General features: G+C 45.6%; 2 non-coding genes across 2 annotated transcripts; both read left to right on the forward strand.

Moving 5' to 3' along the window:
- The first annotated feature begins 5,727 nt into the window (after positions 1-5,727).
- trnav-uac (transfer RNA valine (anticodon UAC)) lies at positions 5,728-5,800 on the forward strand. The gene has a single exon. It is a non-coding gene; the product is annotated as a tRNA-Val (tRNA).
- A 13,669-nt stretch (positions 5,801-19,469) lies between these two features.
- trnak-cuu (transfer RNA lysine (anticodon CUU)) lies at positions 19,470-19,542 on the forward strand. The gene has a single exon. It is a non-coding gene; the product is annotated as a tRNA-Lys (tRNA).
- The last annotated feature ends 3,960 nt before the right edge of the window (positions 19,543-23,502 follow it).

A 23,502-nucleotide genomic window follows, 5' to 3' on the forward strand; every position in this document is an offset into this window, starting at 1 on the left:
ACTTTTGTGTCCTGTCACATGAAATAAATAAGGGCAGCAGGCGTATCTCTGCCTGACACCGGGGAAACAGTGAGACAGACATTGCAGCAAGGGTCTGGTTGTTGTCAAACAGCAAATGAAATATTAATTCTGGAAGAAAAATATCCAAAAAAACACTGACCCTAACGTGATTTGAACACGCAACCTTCTCATTTGGAATCAAACACACTACCGTTACAGCATGAGACCGACACAGTGAGCTGGAGATGTTCGTCTATATGAAGGTTCTGCAAGACAAGGGGCTTTAAAATCCCCGCCCATTCCCACCAGGTATCACAAACAGCGCTCACCGGACAGTCACCGAATGGTTTGCTCGAAAACTTTTCTCTTGCTTTCACGGGAAACCATCATTAATTAACCCCTCACCTTCCTTTGCACAATCAAACAAATGCTAACTCAGGGACATTCCATAATTCAAATCATTTGGCCTGTGCTTTACATCTTAACTCGAAAGCCATATCCCATTTTACTCACTGTATTTTAGCTTTCTGGTTCAAAGTCTTCAGGGATCTGGGGCAACTTTTATCAAATTTAGCAGCACCGGTTTTTCCTATCGTGCACAAAAAATAAAATAACTCGTGAAGATAAAATCCCACCGTGCGTATTTTCAGATTCAATGCTGTCGGATTTCAAATAAAGTCAAAGAATTTTATAGTGAAAAGATTTGCAAGTGTTACTTGTATTTGTGTCTTTAATTAAACTTTGTGGCGTCTGACTCCCGTTCATGCCACTGGTAAATAAGAAAGGAGGGTTTGACGTTGACCAGCTCATCCTTTATATTCAGTGGTTTCTCACCCTTTGATGGGCTGCAGTGCAGCGGATATCACGTTGGCCTCACACGCAAAAGGTCCCCGGTGGATCCGTTTTCTCTCAGTCAAAGTTATCTATTTGTTGAAGTGAAATAAAGAGCAATTAAGGAATAAGGGAGCCCTTTTACCAGGAGAAAACATTGCAAATGCTGGAAATCTCAGCAGGTCAGGCAGCATTTGCCAGGAGACTAAACTCGGGATTAAACCAGGGACTTTCCCCGTGTAAAGCAAACGTGATAACCACTAAACTACAGAAACCTCTGGTACAATAACCCCAACAGAGGGGAGGTGACCAGTAAGCTCCGTCTGTGCTGATCGGCATTGTGTGTTGGCTCACCTAAAACAACTTCTGTCCTGCACTGAATGTTCTCAATCCTTCTCCTCCGCTGCCCTTTACAGAAATGTCAGGGATCACCCAGCCACCGTGTTCACTTCCACATCCTCGCAGTGGGGCCACAGAGGCTCCTACCTTTCTCTCCGTGATCAGCGAACTCACACAGTTTACAAAATTCAACCCGGAATACATGCCCGGAAAAGTCAGATAGTCTGTAAGCTCGGTCTATCACAGAAAGTATTGGTATTCATGGTGGTTACAGCAATTATTAATCGTCTCACAGACCTCAATTATTTTTATGCGATGAATTGATCGAGGATTGAAACCAGGTTAGTCCGCCGGGTCTTAATCTCTCGACCACCAGGGAACTGTTGCGATGCATGTCCATATATTTATATATATTTATATATGACCCTGAATATCAACAGCTACCTACCTAGACCTCGTGCTGCCCACGGTAGTGTGTCTACCTTTGAGTGAGAGAAATTGTTCCACAGTGAGACCCATTTCATCTTTTGTTCCCTTTTAAACACTAGAAACTGAGACAGGGGAATAAATACAGAAACCAAAGCACAGGGTTATAGACAAGAGGAAGAGAGAAGGGGAAAGATACTGTCCCCACCCAGTACTAATGCAGAAACCCCTTGCTGTGATCACACACAGCCTGGATACACTAACGTCCCAACAGCTCATTGACTGTCGGAGTTGGACCGTGCGGTGCTTCAGAAGACAGGTCGAAAAAGCAAAGTCACTGATTCCATCTCATGTGCTCCTCCGATCAAGAATAGCAACACACTAAAAATGTTTCAATAATGGTTACACCTTATCTCCACGTTTATCGAGCAGTTGGCTCGTTGGTCTACGGGTATGATTCTCGCTTCGGGGTTATTGCTTGAAATTTGCGAGAGGTCCCGGGTTCAAATCCCCGACGAGCCCTCAGTTTACCCAAATATTTTGAAATTGCATCAAACTTTTGCAAAGCAGGACTTGCATTTCTACAACACCTTTCAGGAACTCATGACGCACCAAAGCGCTTTGCATCCGTTGAGTTGTGTTTGAAGTGTTGTCGTGTGGGGAAAGATGTGCCCAAATCACCTAACACGAACCGCAACTCGTTGCGAAGGAGTTTGGTGCAAAAAATCAGGTGCCTCAGGGACTTGGACTTTCTATGAATGAGTTCTGCTTGTACCTGCGTTCAAGCTTGTAACAGTAACTGTGCTTCCATCTCACGGGAGCAGCGTGTAGCGGTTAGTGAGTAGGTGACCAGATAGATGTGCGCCGCATTCAATCTTTTAAATTTCACCAAACAAAGAAACGGTGAATCCAACTGTCCCTGTAAGCGACGGATTGAAGGGATCGGTGCTCCAAACAGAGCTGGAACACACGCAGTGCAGGAATAGGGTCCGCAACATTAAATGTCAGAGTTATTAAGCAGACAATAATGAAACATACACTTAATAGTACTTACACCCAAACTTTGCGAATGTTAGCCGAAGAACTCAAACACGTTGCAGTTTTCATCTCGGTGTACAAATTGATCAAACATTAATCGGATTTAAACTATCTGTTCCAAATGCCACATTTTATATCTTTTCCTTACCCCTGCTTCGAGACAATTGGAACTTTTAATAGTATTACCTAATACAACTGCCCAACTTCTGATGGAAGGTCATTAACCTGAAACGTTAACTCTGTTTCTCTCTCCACAGATGCTGCCTGGCCTGCTCAGTGTTTCCAGTATTTACTCTTTTTATTCTCCAAACTTATCATCAGAGTATCACTTCCCTTGTCATCTAACTACGCTCCTTCCTGATATGTAGCCTTGTCCTACAAACCAGGGTCCTTTCTGATGACTCAGGCATTCATTGGAATCCTAACTTCTTAACGAAAACAATTATGTGAAGTATGTAACTATGTCATGCTTGCCACCAGAGGGCGTGAATGTTGGAGTCCTAATGGTCACCTGCCCACACTTGCAGGGCCAGTATAAAAGGTTGGCAGCCATGTTGCTCAGGCACTCTGGAGTTGTAATAAAGAAGACTAAGATCACACATAGATTAACTCACAGTACTCAGCTTCCTGGTGTTCTACTTTTCACAACAATTGGCGACGATTAACAGAATACAAACCTTCACACAACCATGGCTGCTGTTGGAATATTAGAGAGATTCATAGAGTGTGAAATATATGAGGGCCGCAGGCGGATCTCTGCCTGACACCGGGGAAACAGGGAGACAGACCTTGGAGCAAAGGGATATGGATGGAGTCGGCAAAACTTGAGGCATCTGATTCAGGAGAGTCGCGGGGCGTGGAAATTCGGGAGTTTAATGACTTTGAAAGGAACATTTTTGTTTTGTGACCTTTTGTTCAGAGAAATATTTGTGAAAGTAATTTTTTGTAGGAAGGGATGCAGCTTTTATCCTTTTGCCTTAGCACTTGTTTCTGGGTGTCAGGATCATATTTCGTTTCAATGTTATTCTTCCAGAATTAATATTTCATTTGCTGTTTAACAACAACCAGACCCTTGCTCCAAGGTCTGTCTCACTCTTTCCCCGGTGTCAGGCAGAGATCTGCCTGCTGCCCTGATTTATTTCATGTGACAGGACACAAAAGTTCAAAATCAACCTGCAGGTGGCCACACACAGCCCTGAATAGTAATGATGGCCGAGGGGTCTAAGGTGATGTGTTCTGGTCACGAAAGATAGTGTTCGAATCCTATTGCAGACATTTCTTATATTGAATCATGAGGCAGAACCCATTTGCTTTGTCACCACCAACTCCTTAAAAGTGCGATTCAGCAGTCCACCTGCTCGCTTAACATTTCCGTCTGACCTGGTGCTGAAATTTGTTCATTCTTTTGTAGAACGACAATTATTTATTTTGCCCTGAGCATGTGAGGAACTTTTCTCCCGATCTCATTGGGTTTAATTTTGTTAATCTTGTGCTGAAAGTGGAGATGTTTCCGCAGTGCAACGGTTAACACCTTCTAGTTTTTTGAGTTCATGCTCTACTTTCTCCTTGAGTGCATATGGTACGGAAAGGGACTTGGAGTAAACCAATCTAGCGTCCTTCTCTACCCTGACACTCTCCTTGAAGCCCTGGATCGGACTGTCCGTTTCGCAGAACACCTTTGGATACTTCTTGATAACCTCATCCGTTGATGAAAATATCGCTTCCACACAGAAAATCTGACTACAATCCAGCTTCAGTGAGCTTAATCAATTTCTTCCTTGTAAGGCAGACTTGTCTCTTTTCACTACTATTCGAGGCAAGTTCTAAAATTAATCTTTATATTTCACCGATCGGTACAGTGATATGACCAACCACAGGAATTTACTCTCCCGAGTAGCCTCGCTGCTCCATCTTGGGTTTCTCCAGTTGGAAATCACGCATCTATGTGGATTTTGATGCTTTCCGAATCACTGTCCGTTAAACTAGTGCTCCTGATGATGTGTAACTCTAACATCGCATCGTCCTGTTGTTGGTCTTCCATACTATGTAGTCTCTTGGGATTTCTACTCATAGCTTTGAACGCTGGAGTCATAGCTTTAAAAATAGGTTTACCCTTCAGTCGGCATGACTTCGCAAGATGCCCAGTCTTTCTGTCGAAGAAACACTCTGCCTTCACGTGTGGAGAACTTTGAGCAATGTGTTGTCCCAGGCACCTACAGCATGACTTCGACGCTTTGGTAGAATTTCCAGTTTCTGAGGCTTTTGGCTCCCTTGTTATACCTTCAAATGCTCTGATAATGACTCCACGAGACAATGTGTCGTTCTTTAACTGTAGTGACCTGAGTCCTTTATTGATAACCACAGAGTGAGGATCACACCTGGTGGCCTGCCTTTTATACAAGGCCAGGCACACCTGTGCAGGTAAGCTACAAGTCTCCCACTGCAGTGCCCTCTGGTGGCACACCTTGTAATAGTACAAGCAGTAACCATGTCGAACACATGACAGGTGTCACTGTGGAAGCGTTTCTCTCACTCAAAGTTAGACGCACTACCGTGGGCGCCACGAGGTCTAGGTAGGTAGCCATTGACATTCAGGTTCATATATAAATATATATAAATATATCGACATGCATCGTGACTGTTCCCTGGTGGGCGAGATGTTAAGACCCGGCGCACTAACCTGGTTTCAATCCTCGATCAATTCATCGCAGAAAAATAATTGCGGTTTGTGTGACGCTTAATAATTGCTGTAATCACCATGAATACCAATACTCCCTGTGATAGACCGAGATTACAGACTATCTGGCTTCTCCTGCACTTTGCCGGGCACGTGTTTGGGGTTTAAATTTGTAACCTGGGTGAGTTCGCTGATCGCGGGGAGACAGAAGGAGCCTCTGTGGCCCGACTGTGAGGATGTGGAAATGAACACGGTTGCTGGGTGATCCGTGACATTTCTGTGAAGGGCAGCGGAGGAGAAGGATTGAGAATTCTCAGTGTGGGACAGAATTTGTTTCAGGAGAGCCAACACATTGCCGATCAGCACAGAGGGAGCTCACTGGTCAGCTCCTCGCTGAGGGGGCTGTTGTGCCAGAGGTTTCTGTAGTGTAGTGGTTATCACGTTTGCTTTACACGCAATAGGTCCCAAGTTCAATCCCAGGCAGAAACATTTTTTTTTAAATTGCTGTGGATGAACAATCGGAGGCGAGTTGAGTCTCCCTGCAAATGCTGCCTGACCTGCTGAGATTTCCAGCATTTGCTGTTTTTATTTGCTATTTATTCTCCTGGCAAAAGGGCTCCCTTATTCATTAATTGCTCTGTATTTCACCATTAAATAGATAACTTTGAGTGAGAGAAAACGGATCCACGGGGACCTTTTGCGTGTGAGGCCAAAGTGATATCATCTACACTGCAGCCCATCAAAGTGCGAGAAACCACTGAATATAAAGGATGAGCTGACAAATATCAGGGGCAGGGCAGTCTTGTCAATGTCAAACCCTCCTCTCTTATTCAGCAGTGGCATGAACGGGAGTCAGACGCCACAAAGTTTAATTAAAGACACAAATACAAGTAACACTTGCAAATTTTTTAGTATAAAATTCTTTCACTTTATTTGAAATGCTACTGCTTTAAATCTGAAAATACACACGGTGGGATTTTATCTTCACTACTGATTGTATTTTGTGTGCACGGTAGGAATAATCGGTGCTGATAAATTTAATAAAATTTGCGCCGGATTCCTGGTGTCATCGGCAATGAACACTTTGAACCAGAAAGCTAAAATACAGTGAGTAAAATGGGTTAACATATATAAGAACATATGAAATAGGAGCAGGAGTGGGCCATACGGCCCCTCGATCCTGCTCCGCCATTTGATACGATCATGGCTGATGTGATCATGGACTCAGTTCCACTTCCCGGGCCGCTCCCCAAAGCATAGGCCAAATGATTGAAGTATGGAGTGTCCCTGAGTTAGCATTTGTTTGATTGTGCAAAAGAAGGTGAAGGGTTAATTAATGATGCTTTCCTGTGAAAGCAGGATAAAAGTTTTCGAACAAGCCATCCGGTGACTGTCAGGTGAGCGCTGCTTGTGGTACCTGGTGGGAATGGGCTGGGATTTTAAAGTCCCTTGTATTGCAGAACCCTCATATAGACGAACATCCCTTAACGATTGTGTAGACCTTGTGGTGCAACGGTAGTGCGCCTGACTCTAGATCAACGAGTTGAGTGTTTAAATCATGTCGTGGTCATTGTTCTTTTAGCAATTGCTGCTTCCCAATAACCAGTCACTTGCTGCAATGTCTGTCTCACTGGTTTGTAGTGGTCGGGTTGTGGACAGCATCAAAGAAGAAAGAAGGGATGTGTGCAGTGGTGGTACAGCAGTTATCATGGGTAATTTTACCTACATCGTGATTGAGCTAAACACATGGTAGTGATGTGTTGGAGGAGGATTTCATGGAGTGTATTATGGATGGTTTTCTCAACCCAGAAGAGATCTGGCCATCCTTGACTGGGTGATGTGTAATGAGAAGGGACTAATTATCAATCTTGTTGTGCGAGGCCCCTTGGGGACGAGTAATATAATATGGTAGAATTCTTCATTAAGATGGAGAGTGTCACAGTTATTTCAGAAACTTGGGTCCTGAATTTAAGGAAAGGTAACTTTGACGGTATGAGGTGTAAATTGGCTAGAGTAGACTGGCCAAAGATACTTAAAGGGTTGATGGTGGATAGGCAATGGCAAACATTTAAAGATCACACGGGTGACTTCAGCAATTGCACATCCCTGTCTGGAGTAAAAATAGAACGGAGAACGTTGCTCAACCGTGGCTAACAAGGGAAATTAAGGATAGTGTTAAAACCAAGGAAGCGGAAAATAAATTGGCCAGAAAAAGGAACAAACCTGTGAACTGGGAGAAATGTTGAATTCAACAGAGGAGGACTAAGGGTTTCATGAGGAGGGGGAAATGGATTTTGAGAGGAAACTTGCTTGGAACATAACAACTGACTGCAAAAGCTTCTGTATACACGTGAAGAGAAAAAGATTAGTGAAGACAACTGTAGGTCCCTTGCAGTCGGATTCAGGTGAATTTATATTGGGGAACAAAGAAATGGCAGACCAATTGACCAAATACTTCAGTTCCGTCTTCACGAAGGAAGACACGAATAACCTTCCAAATGTACTCGGGGACCGAGGGTCGAGTGAGAAGGAGTAACTGAAGGATATCCTTATGAGGTGGGACATTGATGGGATTGAAGGATGATAAATCCCCGGGGTCTGATAGTCTGCATCCAAGAGTACTTAAGGAAGTCGCCCTAGAAATAGTGGATGCATTGGTGATCGTTTTCCAACAGTCTATTGACTCGGGATCAGTTCCTATGGACAAGAGGGTAGCTAATGTAAAAATACTTTTTAAGAAGGGAGGGAGAGAGAAAGCGGGTAATTATACACCGGTTAGCCTGAATCAGTCGTGGGGAAAATGTTGGAATCAATTATTCAGGATGAAATAGCAACGCATTTGGAAAGCAGTGACAGGATCGGTCCAAGTCAGCATGGATTTATGAAAGGGAAATCATGCTTGACAAATCTTCTGGAATTTTTGAGGCTGTAACGAGTAGAGTGGACAAGGGAGAACCAGTGGATGTGGTATATTTTGACTTTCAAAAGGTTGTTGACAAGGGTCCACACAAGAGATTGCTGTGCAAAATCAAAGCACATGGTATTGGGGGTAATATACTGACGTGGATAGAGAACTGGTTGGCAGACAGAAAGCAGAGAGTCGGGATAAAAGGGTCCTTTTCAGAATTGCAGGCAGTGACTAGTGGAGTGCCGCAGGGCTAAGTGCTGGGTCCCCAGCTCTTTACAATATACATCAATGATTTGGATGAAGGAATTGAGTGTAGATTTGCAGATGAAACAAAACTCGGTGGCGGTGTGAGCTGTGAGGGGGACGCTAAGAGACTGCAGGGTGACTTAGACAGGTTAGGTGAGTGGGCAAATTCATGGTAGATGCAGTATAATATGGATAAATGTGAGGTTATCCACTTTGAGGGCAAAAACGTGAAGACAGAATATTATCTGAATGGTGGCAGATTAGGAAAAGGGGAGGTGCAATGAGACCTGGGTGTCATGGTTCATCAGTCACTGAAAGTTGGCATTCAGGTACAGCAGGCAGGAAAAAGGTAAATCGTATGTTGGCCTTTATAGCTAGGTGATTTGAGTATAGGAGCAAGGATTTCTTATTGCAGTTGTACAGGGCCTTGGTGAGGCCTCAACTGGAATATCGTTTTCAATTTTGGTCTCCTAATCTGAGGAAGGACGTTCTTGCTATTGAGGGAGTGGAGCGAAGGTTCACCAGACTGATTCCCGGGATGCCTGGACTGACATATGAGGAGAGGCTGGATCAACTGGGCCTTTATACATTGGAGTTTAGAAGGATGAGAGGGGATCTCATCGAAACATATCAGATTCTGATGGGACAGGACTGGTAAGATGTGGGTAGATTGTTCCCTATGCTGGGGAAGTTGGAGCAGGCTCGAGGGGCTAGATGGCCCACTCCTGTTCCTAATTCTTATGTTCTTATAGCAATTGATTAACATTAAAACGAAATGTGACCTGACACCCAGAAAGAAGTGTTGAGGCAGAAGGTTAAATGCTGCATCCCTTTCTGCAAAAAATTCCTTTCACAAACATTTCTGTGACCGAAACGGCACAAAACAAAAATGTTCCTTTCAAAGTCATTAAACTCCCGAATTTCCGTGCCCCCTGAATCTCCTGAATTAGATGCCTCTAGTTTTGCCGACTCAATCCATGTCCCTTTGCAATGTTCTGCTTCCACCCACACTATGAAATGCGCTACTAACTTATCGAATCATGGAATGGTTACAGCACGGAAGGCCATTAGGCCCGTCGAGACCGTACCGACTCTAAGCGAGTCATACGCCCCCGCCCTTTCCCCGGAGCCCTGCAATTGTTTTTCCTTCAGACACTTATCCAACTCCCATCAGAAAGATAAGATTGCATCTGTCTCCACCGCCCTTTCAAGCCGTGCATCCCAGATCCTAACCAATCGATCCTGTTCCTATGTGTAAAGTCTGGGAAACACGAGATCAGTTCCTGCCACACACACAGCCTTCCTAAATATAGCACCGTCATTCTATTCTCGTAAAACCAGCTCCTGAACTATCGGCCAGCTGTGTAGGTTAAAGCTCTGGTTATGTTCCTAGCAGTGGGTCGATCGCAGTGTTTCTGTAGTGTAGTGGTTATCATGTTCGCCGAACACGCGAAAAATCCCCAGATCGAAACCGGGTGGAATCATTTTCAACATTGTTCAATTAAATATTAGAAAAAATGGTATAATTGACATTAATGGTTCAATATTAACAAAGTTGATCTTTGTTTCTGCTGATGTTAATAACCCTTCAACTAGGCTGGAGTTTCATATTTTGATATTTCAAATAACATTGTTGATATTTGATGTCTCCAAGATAAGAGAGACTAATTGATGTCCTGTTTCTGACTGCTCCATTTTTGATCTGGGCGGAGAAGTGGTGAGAGATCGGGGCCCAGGAGCGTCGTGATCGGGGCTCAATAGAGACGAGGGCCCAGGGACAGCACGGGCCAGCCCATTCTGCGTTCGATGGATAGTCGGCGCATGTGTACACAATTGGTCCATGCAGAAGAGCTTGGTCAATGGTCGTCTTGGGTAATCCTTGCCTCTGGACCAAGACCAAGCTCTGTCAAGCCCGTGTGGTGGCTGGTGTGCAACGGTCACTCCACGTTAAAAAAATCCACCCACAGGCATCTTCCACCCTTCAGGATGTAGTTCGGGACCTAGATTGTCAGGTTGCTCATCGAAACACCTGTGAACTCATCCCTTTTTAGAGTGGAAACAAATCACCCTCGATACGAGGGACTGCCTAATACTATACTATCAACAGTGTCTCACAGCCCTGATACATTGGCTGGTTTCTCTGTACAGTTCTGTACACACTCAAACTCTACACAGTGTCGCTCACTCCCTCCCATTTCCAGCCCTGACGGTGCAGAAAGTCCCTCTCAAAGCTGCACGTTCCGGCTGCTTTCAGTTGAGTTGTGAGAGATTATTAAAGGATCCTGCATCTCCGCCTCGCTTCACAACAGCAGATCGAAGCCGCAAACAATCCATCGACTGATCGCTCGTCCCCAGCTCCAGCGTGAGTGAGGCCGGGACTGTCATGTATTCAATCAGCATTGTAACCCATGTATAATCTGTCCTAAGTTGTACACTGTGAGAACAATGACCACTATGTGGTGAACTTGTGGGAGACACTCCTAACCTGGACCTTCAGGTATAAAAGGGGAATCTCCACTCACTTCCATCACTTGAGTGCTAAGAAATAAAGGACAGGTCAAAGACTGACCTTCTCTGAAGCATGAGCCTCGTGTGCATTTACACTGTATAGTGAGGACGTATCAATGGCGATGAGAAACTGGGATTTAAACCACACGAGCATGGCCACTAGCTGAACCGACAAGAGGTACTGTATTAAGCAATGGTTGGGACAGAGATTCAACATTGTTAAAGCATCACACACTTCTCCAGGCAGCCAAGGGCAGTCAGGCATGCCCCAATATGTAGCCATACCCAGAGGGGAAGTTCGACAGAGACAATGGCAAGCTGAACGGCGATTCACGTCATTGCAAGGGACAATGCGGCCAGTAATGGGTCCATCAACACCTGTATATGGTGCACTCATAGACAATCACGGGGCAGTCAGTGACGATCGACTGGCAAGAGACCTTTTGTTTCCAACAGCAGCTCATGTTGGAGGCGTGGAGGCATGCACTCAGCCGGACTTTGCAGAGCTGAGCAAAATACCTGCAGAAATTGCAGAAATGAACACTGGGGGAAATCGCTGGAAGCTGAAGTTCAGCGAGTTCATGTGGAGCACGGATACAGTTCATACACCAGGACGCCACCGATAATGATGAACGTGCTCCTCAATGGCATCCCAGTATCAGTGGAGCTAGACACGTGGGCCAGCCAGTCCCTGATGGGTATCAAATAGTTCGAAAAGTGGTGGGCGTCCAAGTCCAGGAGGCCAAAATTATCGCCGATTGACGCACAGCTAAGAACATACACAAAGGAGATCATTCTGGTGCTAGGCAGCGCCACAGTAGTCGTGACCCACAAAGTTCGCTTGCTGTCATGAACTGGAAATTTGGCGATGTCAATGCAATTTCCTCTGTGGAGCGAGTATCATGCTCACAGATCCTGGACAAATTTGACTCATTATTTCAACCCGGCACTTTCATTGGGGCCAAGGTAGTGATTCACATAAACCCGGACGCCAGGCCAGTACACCACAAGGCCAGGGCAGAACCGTATGTGATGCGGGAAACGACAGAAGGCGAATTGGACCGTTTGCTAAGGGAAGGCATCATCTCCCCAGTCGAATTCAGTGACTGGGCGAGCCAGATTGTGCCGGTGCTCAAGGCGGATGGGTCGGTCAGGATATGTGGTGATTACAAGGCCAGCATCAATCGGGTGTCACCCCAAGACCAGTATCCGCTACTGAAAGCGGAGGATCTCTTTGCGACGCTATCCGGTGGCAAACATTTTTCAAAATTAGACCTGACCTCAGCTGACATGACCCAGGAGCTGGCGAGTGAGCCGAAGAAGCTGACCACCATCACGACACACAAGGGATTGTTTGAGTACAACAGATGTCGGTTTGGGATTCGCTAGGTTGCTGCGATCTTACAATGAAATATGGAAAGCCTCCTCAAGTCGATTCCAGGGACGGTGGTTTTTTAGGACGACATCCTCATCACGGGTTACGATACTGAAGAACACCTCCACAACCTGGAGGAGGTGCTACGCATACTGGACCGGATAGGTCTGCGACTGAAAAAGGCGAAGTGCATCTTCACAGCTCCAGAGGGATAATTCCTGGGGAGGAGGGTAGCAGCAGACAGGATCAGCCCTACTGCCTCCAAAACGGAAGCGATCCAGAGAGCACCCAGACCCCGTAACACGACGGAGCTGCTTTCGTTCCTGGGGCTCCTGAACTATTTTGGTAACTTTCTTCCCAAATTGAGCAAACTGCTAGAGCTGCTACACGTGCTCCTACGCAAAGGTCGCGAATGTGTCTGGGGGGACAGCCAGGAAAGGACTTTTAATAGAGCACGCATTTTGTTATGTTCCAACACTCTGTTAACGCTATATGACCCATGTAAGGAGCTTGTGTAACGATGCGTCGTCCGATGGTGTCGGATGTGTTGCAGCATGTGAATGCCAAGGGTCAGTTACAGCCGGTAGCTTAGGCCTCCGGAAGTCTGTCCCAGGCAGAAAGGGGATACGGGATGGTTGAAAAGGAAGCGCTCGCATGTGTATATGCAGTAAAGAAAATGCACCAATACCTGTTTGGCTGGAAATTTGAGCTGGAGACAGAGCACAAACCCCTGACATCCCTTTTGGCCGACAACAAGGCCATAAATGTAAACGCATCGGCCCGCATACAGAGGTGGGCACTAACGTTAGCCGCCTATGACTGCACAATTCGGCACAGACCGTGCACCAAAAATTGCGCCGATGCACTCAGCAGGCTCCCACTCGCCACCACTGAGGGGGCTACCGAGCATGGTGCTGAGATGGTCATGGCTGTTGAAGCATTCGGAAGTGAAGGCTCACCCGTGACAGCCCGGCAGATTAAAGTCTGGACAAATAGAGACCCGCTATTGTCTCTCGTCAAGAAATGTGTCCTGAATGGGGACTGGGCTGCCACGTACAGGGCATGTCCTGAGGAAGTTAAACTATTTCACCGGCGCAGGGATGAACTCTCGATTCAGGCCGATTGCCTACTGTGGGGAAACTGCGTAGAAACCAGATGTGCAGAGAGGTGTTCATCAGAGAACTCCACAATGAGCACCCGGGCATTGTCATGAGGAAGGCAATTGCCAAGTCACACATTTGGTGTCCAGGGATAGATGCAGATCTGGAACTTTGTGTTCGCAGGTGCAACACGTTTGCCCAGCTGACTAATGCGCCAAGGGAAGCCCACCTTAGCCCCTGGTCCTGGCCCACCAAGCCTTGGGCACGCATACATGAGGACTACGCAGATCCTTTCAAAAATGTTTTTGGTTGTAGTCGACGCCTACTCCATAAGAAACATAAGAAACACAAGAATTAGGAAGAGGAGTAGGCCATCTTCCCCCTCGAGCATGCTCCGCCATTCAACAAGATCATGGCTGATCTGGCAGTGGACTCAGCTCCACTTACCCGCCCGTTCCCGTAACCCTTAATTCCCTTAGTGGTTAAACATCTATCTATCTGTGACTTGAATACATTCAATGAGCTAGCCTCAACTGCTTCCTTGGGCAGATAATTCCACAGATTGAAAAACCACTGGGAGAAGAAATTCCTTCTCAACTCGGTATTAAATTGGCTCCCCCGTATTTTGAGGCTGTGCCTCCTAGTTCTAGTCTCCCCTACCAGTGGAAACAACCTCTCTGCCTCTATTTTGTCTATCCCTTTCATTATTTTAAATGTTTCTATGAGATCACTCCTCATCCTTCTGAACTCCACCAAGTAAATACCCAGTCTCCTCAATCTATCATCATAAGATAACCCCCTCATCTGCGGAACCAACGAGTGAATCGTCTCTGTAACCCCTCCAATGCCAGTATATCCTTCCTGAAGTAAGGTAACCAAAACTGCACGCAGTACTCCAGGTGCGGCCTCACCAATACCCTATACAGTTGCAGCAGGACCTCCCTGCTTTTGTACTCCATCCCTCTCGCAATGAAGGCGAACATACCATTCACTTTCCTGATTACCTGCTGCACCTGCAAACTAACTTTTGGGGATTCATGCACAAGAACCCCCAGGTCCCTCTGCACCGCAGCATGTTGTAATTTCTCCCTATTCAAATAATATTCCCTTTTACTGTTTTCTTTCCCAAGGTGGATGACCTCACACTTTCCGACATTGTATTCCATCTGCCAAACCTTAGCCCATTCGCTTAACCTATCCAAATCTCTTTGCAGCCTTTCTGTGTCCTCAACACAACTCGCTTTCCCACTAATCTTTGTGTCATCTGCAAATTCTTTTACACTACACTCTGTCCCCTTATCCAGGTCATCTATGTATATTGCATACAGTTGTGGTCCCAGCACCGATCCCTGTGGCACACCACTAACCACCGATTTCCAACCTGAAAAGCACCCATTTATCCCCACTCTCTGCTTTCTGTTCGCCAGCCAAATCTCGATCCATGCTAATACATATCCTCTGACTCCGCGTACCTCTATATTCGGACGTAACCTTTTGTGTGGTACCTTATCGAAAGCCTTTTGGAAATATAAATACACCACATCCATCGGTACACCTCTATCCACCATGCTCGTTATATCCTCAAAGAATTCCAGTAAATTAGTTAAACATGATTTCCCCTTCATGAATCCATGCTGTGTCTGCTTGAGTGCACTAAGCCTATCTCGATGTCCCGCTATTTCTTCCTTAATGATAGTTTCAAACATTTTCCCCACGACAGATGTTAAACTACCCGGCCTATTGTATCCTGCCTTTTGGCTGCCCCCTTTTTTAAACAGAGGCGTAACATTAGCTGCTTTACAATCCGCTGGAACCTCTCCAGAGTCCAGATAATTTTGGAAGATTATTACGAATGCATCTGCTATAACTTCCGCCATCTCTTTTAATACCCTGGGATGCATTTCATCAGGACCAGGGAACTTGTCTACCTGGAGTCCCATTAACCTGTCCAGCACTACCCGCCTAGTGATAGTGATTGTCTCAAGGTCCTCCCTTCCCACATTCCTGTGACCAGCAATTTCTGGCATGGTTTTTGTAATTTCCACTGTGAAGACAGAAGCAAAATAATTGTTTAAGATCTCAGCCATTTCCACATTTCCCATTATTAAATCCACCTTCTCATCTTCTGAGGGACCAACATTTACTTTAGTCACTCTTTGCCATTTTATATATCGGTAAAACCTTTTAATATCTGTTTTTATGTTTTGCGCAAGTATAATTTCGTAATCTATCTTTCCTTTCTTTATTGCTTTCTTAGTCATTGTTTGCTGTCGTTTAACATTTTCCCAATCTTCTAGTTTTCCACTAACCTTGGCCACCTTATACGCATTGGTTTTTAATTTGATACCCTCCTTTATTTCCTTGGTTATCCACGGCAGGTTATCCCTTCTCTTACTGCCCTTCTTTTTCACTGGAATATATTTTTGTTGTGCACTATGAAAGAGCTCCTTCAAAGTCCTCTGCTGTACCTCAATTGTGCCACCGTTTAGTCTGTGTTCCCAGTCTACTTTAGCCAACTCTGCCCTCATCCCACTGTAGTCCCCTTTGTTTTCGCATTGTATGCTCGTTTGAGACATTACTTCCTCACCCTCAATCTATATTACAAATTCAACCAAACTGTGATCACTCATTCCGAGAGGATCTTTTACTAGTAGATCGTTTATTATTCCTGTCTCATTGCACAGGACCAAATCTAAGATAGCTTGCTCCCTTGTCGGTTCTGTAACATATTGTTCTCAGAAACAATCCAGTATGCATTCTATGAATTCCTCCTCCAGGCTACCCCGTGCGATTTGAATTGACCAATGTAGGTTAAAATCCCCCATGATTACTGCCGTTCCTTTTTCACATGCCTCCATTATTCACTTGATTATTGCCCGCCCCACCGTCAAGTTATTATTTCGGCGCCGATAAACTACGCCCACCAGTGACTTTTTCCCCTTACTGTCTCTAATCTCCACCCACAATGATTCAACATTTTGTTCATTAGAGCCAATATCATCTCTCACAACTGCCCTGATATCATCCTTTATTAACAGAGCTACCCTACCTCCTTTCCTTTCTTGTCTATCTTTCCGAATTGTCAGCTACCCCTGTATGTTTAATTCCCAGTCTTCGCCACCCTGCAACCACGTTTCTGTAATGGCCACCAAATCATACCTATTTGTCATGATTTGTGCCGTCAACGCATTTACTTTATTTTGAATGCTGCGTGCATTTAGGTAAAGTATTTAATACTAGTTTTTAATCCATGATTTTTAGTTTTGACCCCTCCTGCAGCCCCTTTATATTCATACATATTGTCCCTTCCTATCACCTTGTGGTTAACACTGACCCCAGTGCTACTCTGCTCTGTTGCCTCCTGCCTTTTGCATTCTTTCTTGGGGTCCTGTTTATCTGCGCTCTCAACCACTCTAGCTCAGAGCCCTCTCCTGCGTTTCGAATACTCCTCGCATTGAGGCACCGAGCTTTCAGGCTTGCCTTTTTATTGCACTTTGACCCTTTAGAATTTGGATGTACTGTGGCTATTTTTGGTTTTTGCCTTGGGTTTCTCTGTCATCCACTTTTACTCATCTCCTTTCTGTCTTTTGAATCTGTCTTCATTTTGTTTCCCTCTGTCTCCCTGCATTGGTTCTCATCCCCCTGCATATTAGTTTAACTCCTCCCCAACAGCACTGGCAAACACTCCCCCCTAGGACTTTGGTTCCGGACCTTCCCAGGTGCAGACCGTTTGGTTTGTACTGGTCCCACCTCCCCCAGAACCGGTTCCAATGCCCCAGGAATTTGAATCCCTCCCTGCTGCACCACTGCTCAAGCCAAGTATTCATCTGAGCTAACCTGCGATTTCTCCTCTGACTAGCACGTGGCATTGGTAGCAATCACGAGATTACTACTTTTGAGGTCCTACTTTTTAATTTAGCTTCTAGCTCTTTAAATTCAACTCGTAGGACCTCATCCCTTTTTTTTACCTAAATCTTTGGTACCAATGTGCACCACTACAACTGGCTGTTCACCCTCCCTTTTCAGAATGTCCTGCACCCGCTCCAAGACATCATTGACCCTTGCACCAGGGAGGCAACACACCATCCTGGAGTCTCGGTTGCGGCCGCAGAAACGCCTATCTATTCCCCTTACAATCGAATCCCCTATCGCTATCGCTGTCCCACTCTTTTTCCTGCCCTTCTGTGCAGCAGAGCCAGCCATGGTGCCATGAACTTGGCTGGTGCTGCCCTCCCCTGATGAGTCATCCCCCTCAACAGTACTCGATGTGAGGCCAACGTGATATCTGCTACACTGCAGCCCATCAAAGGGTGAGAAAGCACTGAATATAAAGGATGAGCTCACAAATATCAGGGGCAGTGCAGTCTAGTCAATGTAAACACTCCTTTCTTATTCAGCAGTGGCATGAATGGGAGTCAGACGCCACAAAGTTTAATTAAAGACACAAATACAAGCAACACTTGCAAATCTTTTCAGTGTAAAATTTATTTGAAATGCTGCTGCGTTGAATCTGAAAATACGCACGGTGGGATTTTATCTTCACTACTGATTATATTTTGTGTGCACGGTGGGAATAACCGGTGCTGTTAAATTTGATAAAAGTTGCCCCAGATTCGTGGTGTCATCAGCAATAAAGATTTTGAACCAGAAAGCTGCAATACAGTGAGTAAAATGGGATATGGTTTTCGAGTTAAGATGCAAAGCACAAGACAAATGATTGAAGTATGGACTGTTCCTGAGTTAGCATTTGTTTGATTGTGCAAAAGAAGGCGAGGGGTTAATTTATGATGGTTTCCCGTGAAAGCAAAAGAAAAGTTTAAGAAGAAACTATACGGTGCCTGTCAGGTCAGCGCTGCTTGTGATACCTGGTGGGAATGGGCGGAGATTTTAAAGCCCCTTGTATTACAGAACCTTCATATAGACAAACATCTCCAGCTCACTGTGTAGGTCTGATGGAGCAACGGTAGTGTGTCTGACTTCAAATCCGAAGGTTACTTGTTCAAATCACGTCGTGGTCACTTTGATTGAGTTGATAGCCCTCCAGCAACAGGTGATGTGTTTGTCCCTCGTAACAGCCCGTCGAGCACAGAGTCGTGTGTTACGGAGCTGCGCGATGTGAACCTCGACAAAACCACTGCTTCTGTGTCCAAACTGGGTTTCCTGATGGTCTAGTGGTTAGGATTTAGCGCTCTCACCGCCGCTGCCCCGGTTCGATTCGCGGTCAGGGAAATTGTACTTTTAATTCAAAACCTTATAAAAAAATAGTTCATCTATTTTACACATCTTTATGCATCTCCTATGCAAAAAAAAAGAACCATTGATTTAAACATCATTAATTAATTCATAAAATTCTATTGTCATATGATATATTTTGCTCTGAGCAGATGAAGAGCTTTTGTGCCGATGCCATTGGCTTTAATTCTGGTAATCTGCTGCTGAAAGTGGAGATGTTTCCGCAGTGTACCGCAAATCACAGACACCATCAGAGGAAGTCTCTCGGGATCGAGGAGGACTTGCTTCCATCCAAAAGTGAGTCCTTTGATGGCTGAACAGTCCGATACGAGAGCCACAGATCCTGTTACAGGTGGGACAGACATACGTCGAGGGAAGGGGTCGGTGGGACTGGTTTGCCGCGTGCTCCTTCCGCTGCCTGCGCTTGGTCTCTTCATGCTCCTTGCGTCGAGACTTAAAGAGCTCAACGCCCTACCGGATGGACTTTCTCCACCTCGCGCGGTCTGCGGCCAGGGTCTCCCAGGTGTCAGTGGTGATGTCGCACTTTACCAGGGAGACTTTGGGGGTGTCCTTGTAACGTTTCCGCTGTACTTCTTTGGCTCGTTTACCCTGAAGGAGCTAATCATAAACACGTAAGGATTCGGGGCCGGAGTTGGCTATTCGTCCCCTCGAGCCTGGTCCACCATTCAAGAAGACCCTGGCAGTTCTTCAACAGCAAGATTCAACATCTGGGGCGCAGCCAACAGGCGCCTGGCTGCAATGAGTGATAAAAACCTGCGTTGGACAGAAGCCTGGCTAGCTCAGTCGGTAGAGCATGAGACTCTTAATCTCATGGTCGTGGGTTCGAGCCCCACGTTGGGCGATTGTATTTTTTTTCATTTAATGTTGCTTTCATGGAAAACCTCTGACCGAAACGGCACAAAACAAAAATGTTCCTTTCAAAGTCATTGAACTCCGAAATTTCACCGCGCCATGAATCTCCTGAATCAGATGCCTGTAGTTTTGCCGACTCAATCCATGTCCCTTTGCAATGCTGTGCTCCCACCCACACTATGAAATGTGCCACTAACTTATCGAATCATGGAATGGTTACAGCACGGAAGGCCATTCGGCCAATCGAGCCCGTGCCGACTCTCAGCGAGTCCCACTCACCCGCTCTTTCTCTGTAGCTCTGCAATTGTTTTTCCTTCAGACCCATATCCAACTCCCGTCTGAAAGATAAAATTGAGTCTGCCTCCACCGCCCTTTCAAGCCGTGCATTCCAGATCCTCACCACTCGCTGCTAAATGGTCATCTCCTGTTCCGATATGTAAAGTCTGTGAAACACGAGATCAATTCCTGCCAAACTCACAGCCTTCCGAAATATAGCACCATCATTCTATTCTCGTTAAACCAGCTCCTGAAGTATCGGCCAGCTCTGTAGGTTAAAGCTCTCGTTTTATACTTTAGATTACTTTAACTGCAGTGTAGTGGTTATCACGTTAGCCTTACACGCGAAAGGTCTCTGGTTCGAGCACGGGTGGAAACATTATTTTGGAGACTGTTTTTGCTGTGAAATAAATTGAACAAAAGTCGCCCCAGGTTCCTTGTCGCATGAGCACTGAACATTTTAAACCAGTCTCCAACATACAGAGTGAGTAAAATAAGATAGGTGAGAAAACTTCATCAATTATTCAAAATCCTTAAATAATTAAAGTTCAGATATTGAAGTTTCCACTGTCCCTCAGCAGCAATTCTACAAAACAACGCTGTCGGTTAATGAGTGGGGAATAAAACAAATAATCTTCATCCATCCCTATCCCCCGACACACAGTTTAATTAGTTGCATGTCATTATTTTAAAGATTTTGAATGAAAGAGTTACTTTCTGAATCTGTGCTCCCTCTGTGAGCACCGCACCACGAAACGAGCAGGAAACACATTAAAGAGTTTACCACAATTGCTGACATTTCTTAGCTTTTTTCTTGTGTTTTTTCAGCTCTTCCTCCTTTTCAGCTCCTGACAGCAGATATTGCTGTGATTAAACCTGAACACAATGCAATGTCTGTCTCACTGTTTCCCCGGTGTCAGGCAGAGATACGCCTGCTGCCCTCATTTATTTCATGTGACAGGACACAAAGGTTCAAAATCAACCTGCAGGGAGCCACACACAGCACTTAATAGGCAAGATGGCCGTTCTGTGTTCACGTCATTGTCTCCTCTGGAGATGTGGGTTCATGTCCCACTTCTGATATTATTTTTGAACCAAAAACTAATGTGCGATAAAATGGAACAAGAGCAGTCCGAGGTGCATTGTCACATGATGCAAGCGATCTCGGATCCGGACCAAAGCTCCCCACACACCGAGCACAGGCTCAGGAAAACGCCGGGGGAGTGGATATCCCGGTCACTGGGCCTTCCAGTCACACTGAACAAGTGCCCGGTCTGAAACGTTCCAGAGCAATAACTTGTAACTGAAACTTCTACCAGTCAGGATGGCCAAGCGGTCTCAGGTGATGTCTTCAGTTCACAGTCTCCTCTGGAAATTTGGGCTCAAATCCCACTCCTGACATTCAGTGTTTTTAATTGCAAACTCATTTGTTTGACACCACTCTGAAGTGCTTTGGGCCATCCATCGAACTTAATAAAATGACCCCACTTCAAGTGCAAACAATGATATCAAAGTTACTTCTCAAACTGAGAACCGATCCTGGTTGGCTGTAGCGAAAGGAATGGTTTTGTGAAGCATTGAAATATGCCCTCTAAATATCTCGCACTGCTCATTTAAAAACACGGTTATAATTTGTTTCAGTGCAAAAGAAGACAGGCTCGAAGGGCCAAATGGCCGACTCCTGCTCCTGGTTCTTGTGTTCTTATACAGAGCACAGAATAAATGATTAAATGATCAACTCTCCCTCAGTTCGCATTTCTTTCATTGTGCAAAAGAAGATTATGGGCTCATTTATGATGTTTTCCTGGGAAAGCACCATAAAAGTTTACGGAAAATAATTCACCCAACATAGGGCTCTATCCCACGATCCGGAGATTAAGAGTCTTATACTCTCCATACTGAGCTAGCCGGGCTTGCATAAATTGCATCTTCCTGTCGCTGATTGCTGCCAGGCGCCTGTTGGCATCGCCCCGTGGGTTTATCTCGAGCTTCAAACCACGAAACCGGTTCTCCTGAATTTCAAGGCTTGTACGGAGATCAATCATCAAAAGCCGTGTCATTAACCACAGCTGGGCCGTCAATTTTCTGATCGCAAAGTGCTTTCAGTCCTTGTCAATATCTCTTGTCTATTTGCCGGTGTTTCCCGATTCTGTCAGTCTCTCTGGCTCTTTAATCTGTGTGTGGTCACCTGCAGGTTGATTCTCGATGAATGCCTGTGTTTGTGTCTTCAACACCAATAGAAAATGTTTCTTATATATTTCTTACGTTCTCTCCAATGCCTTGATATCCTTCCTAAATTGTGGTGCTCAGAACTGTAAAGAGTTCTCCAACTGAGGCCTAAACCGGGATTGAAAACGTATGGTATAACTTCCTCGCTGGTGTCCTCTATTTCACTACATTTCAAGCCAAGGGCCCTGTATTCTTTTTAAACAACTTAGCAACTTATCTATCCAGCTTCAAAGATTTCTGTGTGTAAATCACTCAATCCTTCTGCTTCCCTTTTAACACAATACCATTTCGTTTAAGTTTTCTCATATCACCTCCCTTTGTTTCCCAGACCTTGCACACAGGTACAGGATGCGGCCCATTCAGCCCCTTGAGCCTGTTACACAGGAACAGGAGGAGGCCCATTCAGCCTCTCGAGCCTGTTACACAGGAAGAGGTGTAGGCCCATTCAGCCTCACGAGCCTGTTACACAGGAACAGGAGTAGGCCCACTCAGCCCCACGAGCCTGTTGCACAGGAAGAGGAGTAGGCCCATTCAGCCCCTTGAGCCTGTTACACAGGAACAGGAGTAGGCCCATTCAGCCCCTTGAGCCTGTTACACAGGAACAGGAGTAGGCCCATTCAGTCCCTCGAGCCTGTTGCACAGGAACACGAGGAGGCCCATTCAACCCCTTGATCCTGTTACACAGGAACAGGATTAGGCCCATTCAGCCCCTCGAGCATGTTGCACAGGAACAGGAGGAGGCCCATTCAGCACCTCGAGCCTGATACACAGGAACAGGAGGAGGCCCATTCAGCCCCACGAACCTGTTGCACAGGAACAGGAGGGGGCCATTCAGCCCCTCAAGCCTGTTACACAGGAACAGGAGGAGGCCCATTCAGCCCCTCGAGCCTGATACACAGGAACAGGAGGAGGCCCATTCAGACATAGAACCTGTTGCACAGGAACAGGAGGAGGCCATTCAGCCCCTCAAGCCTGTTACACAGGAACAGCAGGAGGCCCATTCAGCCCCTTGAGCCGGTTCCGCCATTCAATGAGATCATGGCTGGTCTGTGAGCAAACTCCATATACCCGCCTTTGTCCCATGTTCCTTAATACCTTTGGTCAAAATGCGATGTAAAATGAACAACTGACCCAGCACCAACTGCCCTTTGCAGCAGGGAGTTCCAAAGCTCTCCCACCATGTGTGTGTTGGAATGTTTCCGAATTTCACTCCTGAAACATCTGGCTCTACTATTTAGACTATGGCCACTAGTCTGGGACTCCCCAACCAGCGGGAATCCTTTCTCTCTATCTACTCTATGTGTTCCCTTATTATCTTGAAAATTTTGATCAAATCACTGCTCGACCCTCTAATTTCCAGTGGGTGTAATCTCATATCTTAATTTAAACCTTGGAATCCAGGTATCATTCTGGGAAATCGACACAGTGCTCCCACCAAAGCCAA

This window comes from Pristiophorus japonicus, unplaced genomic scaffold (assembly GCF_044704955.1).
Source record: "Pristiophorus japonicus isolate sPriJap1 unplaced genomic scaffold, sPriJap1.hap1 HAP1_SCAFFOLD_60, whole genome shotgun sequence".
Classification (NCBI taxonomy): Eukaryota; Metazoa; Chordata; class Chondrichthyes; family Pristiophoridae; genus Pristiophorus; species Pristiophorus japonicus.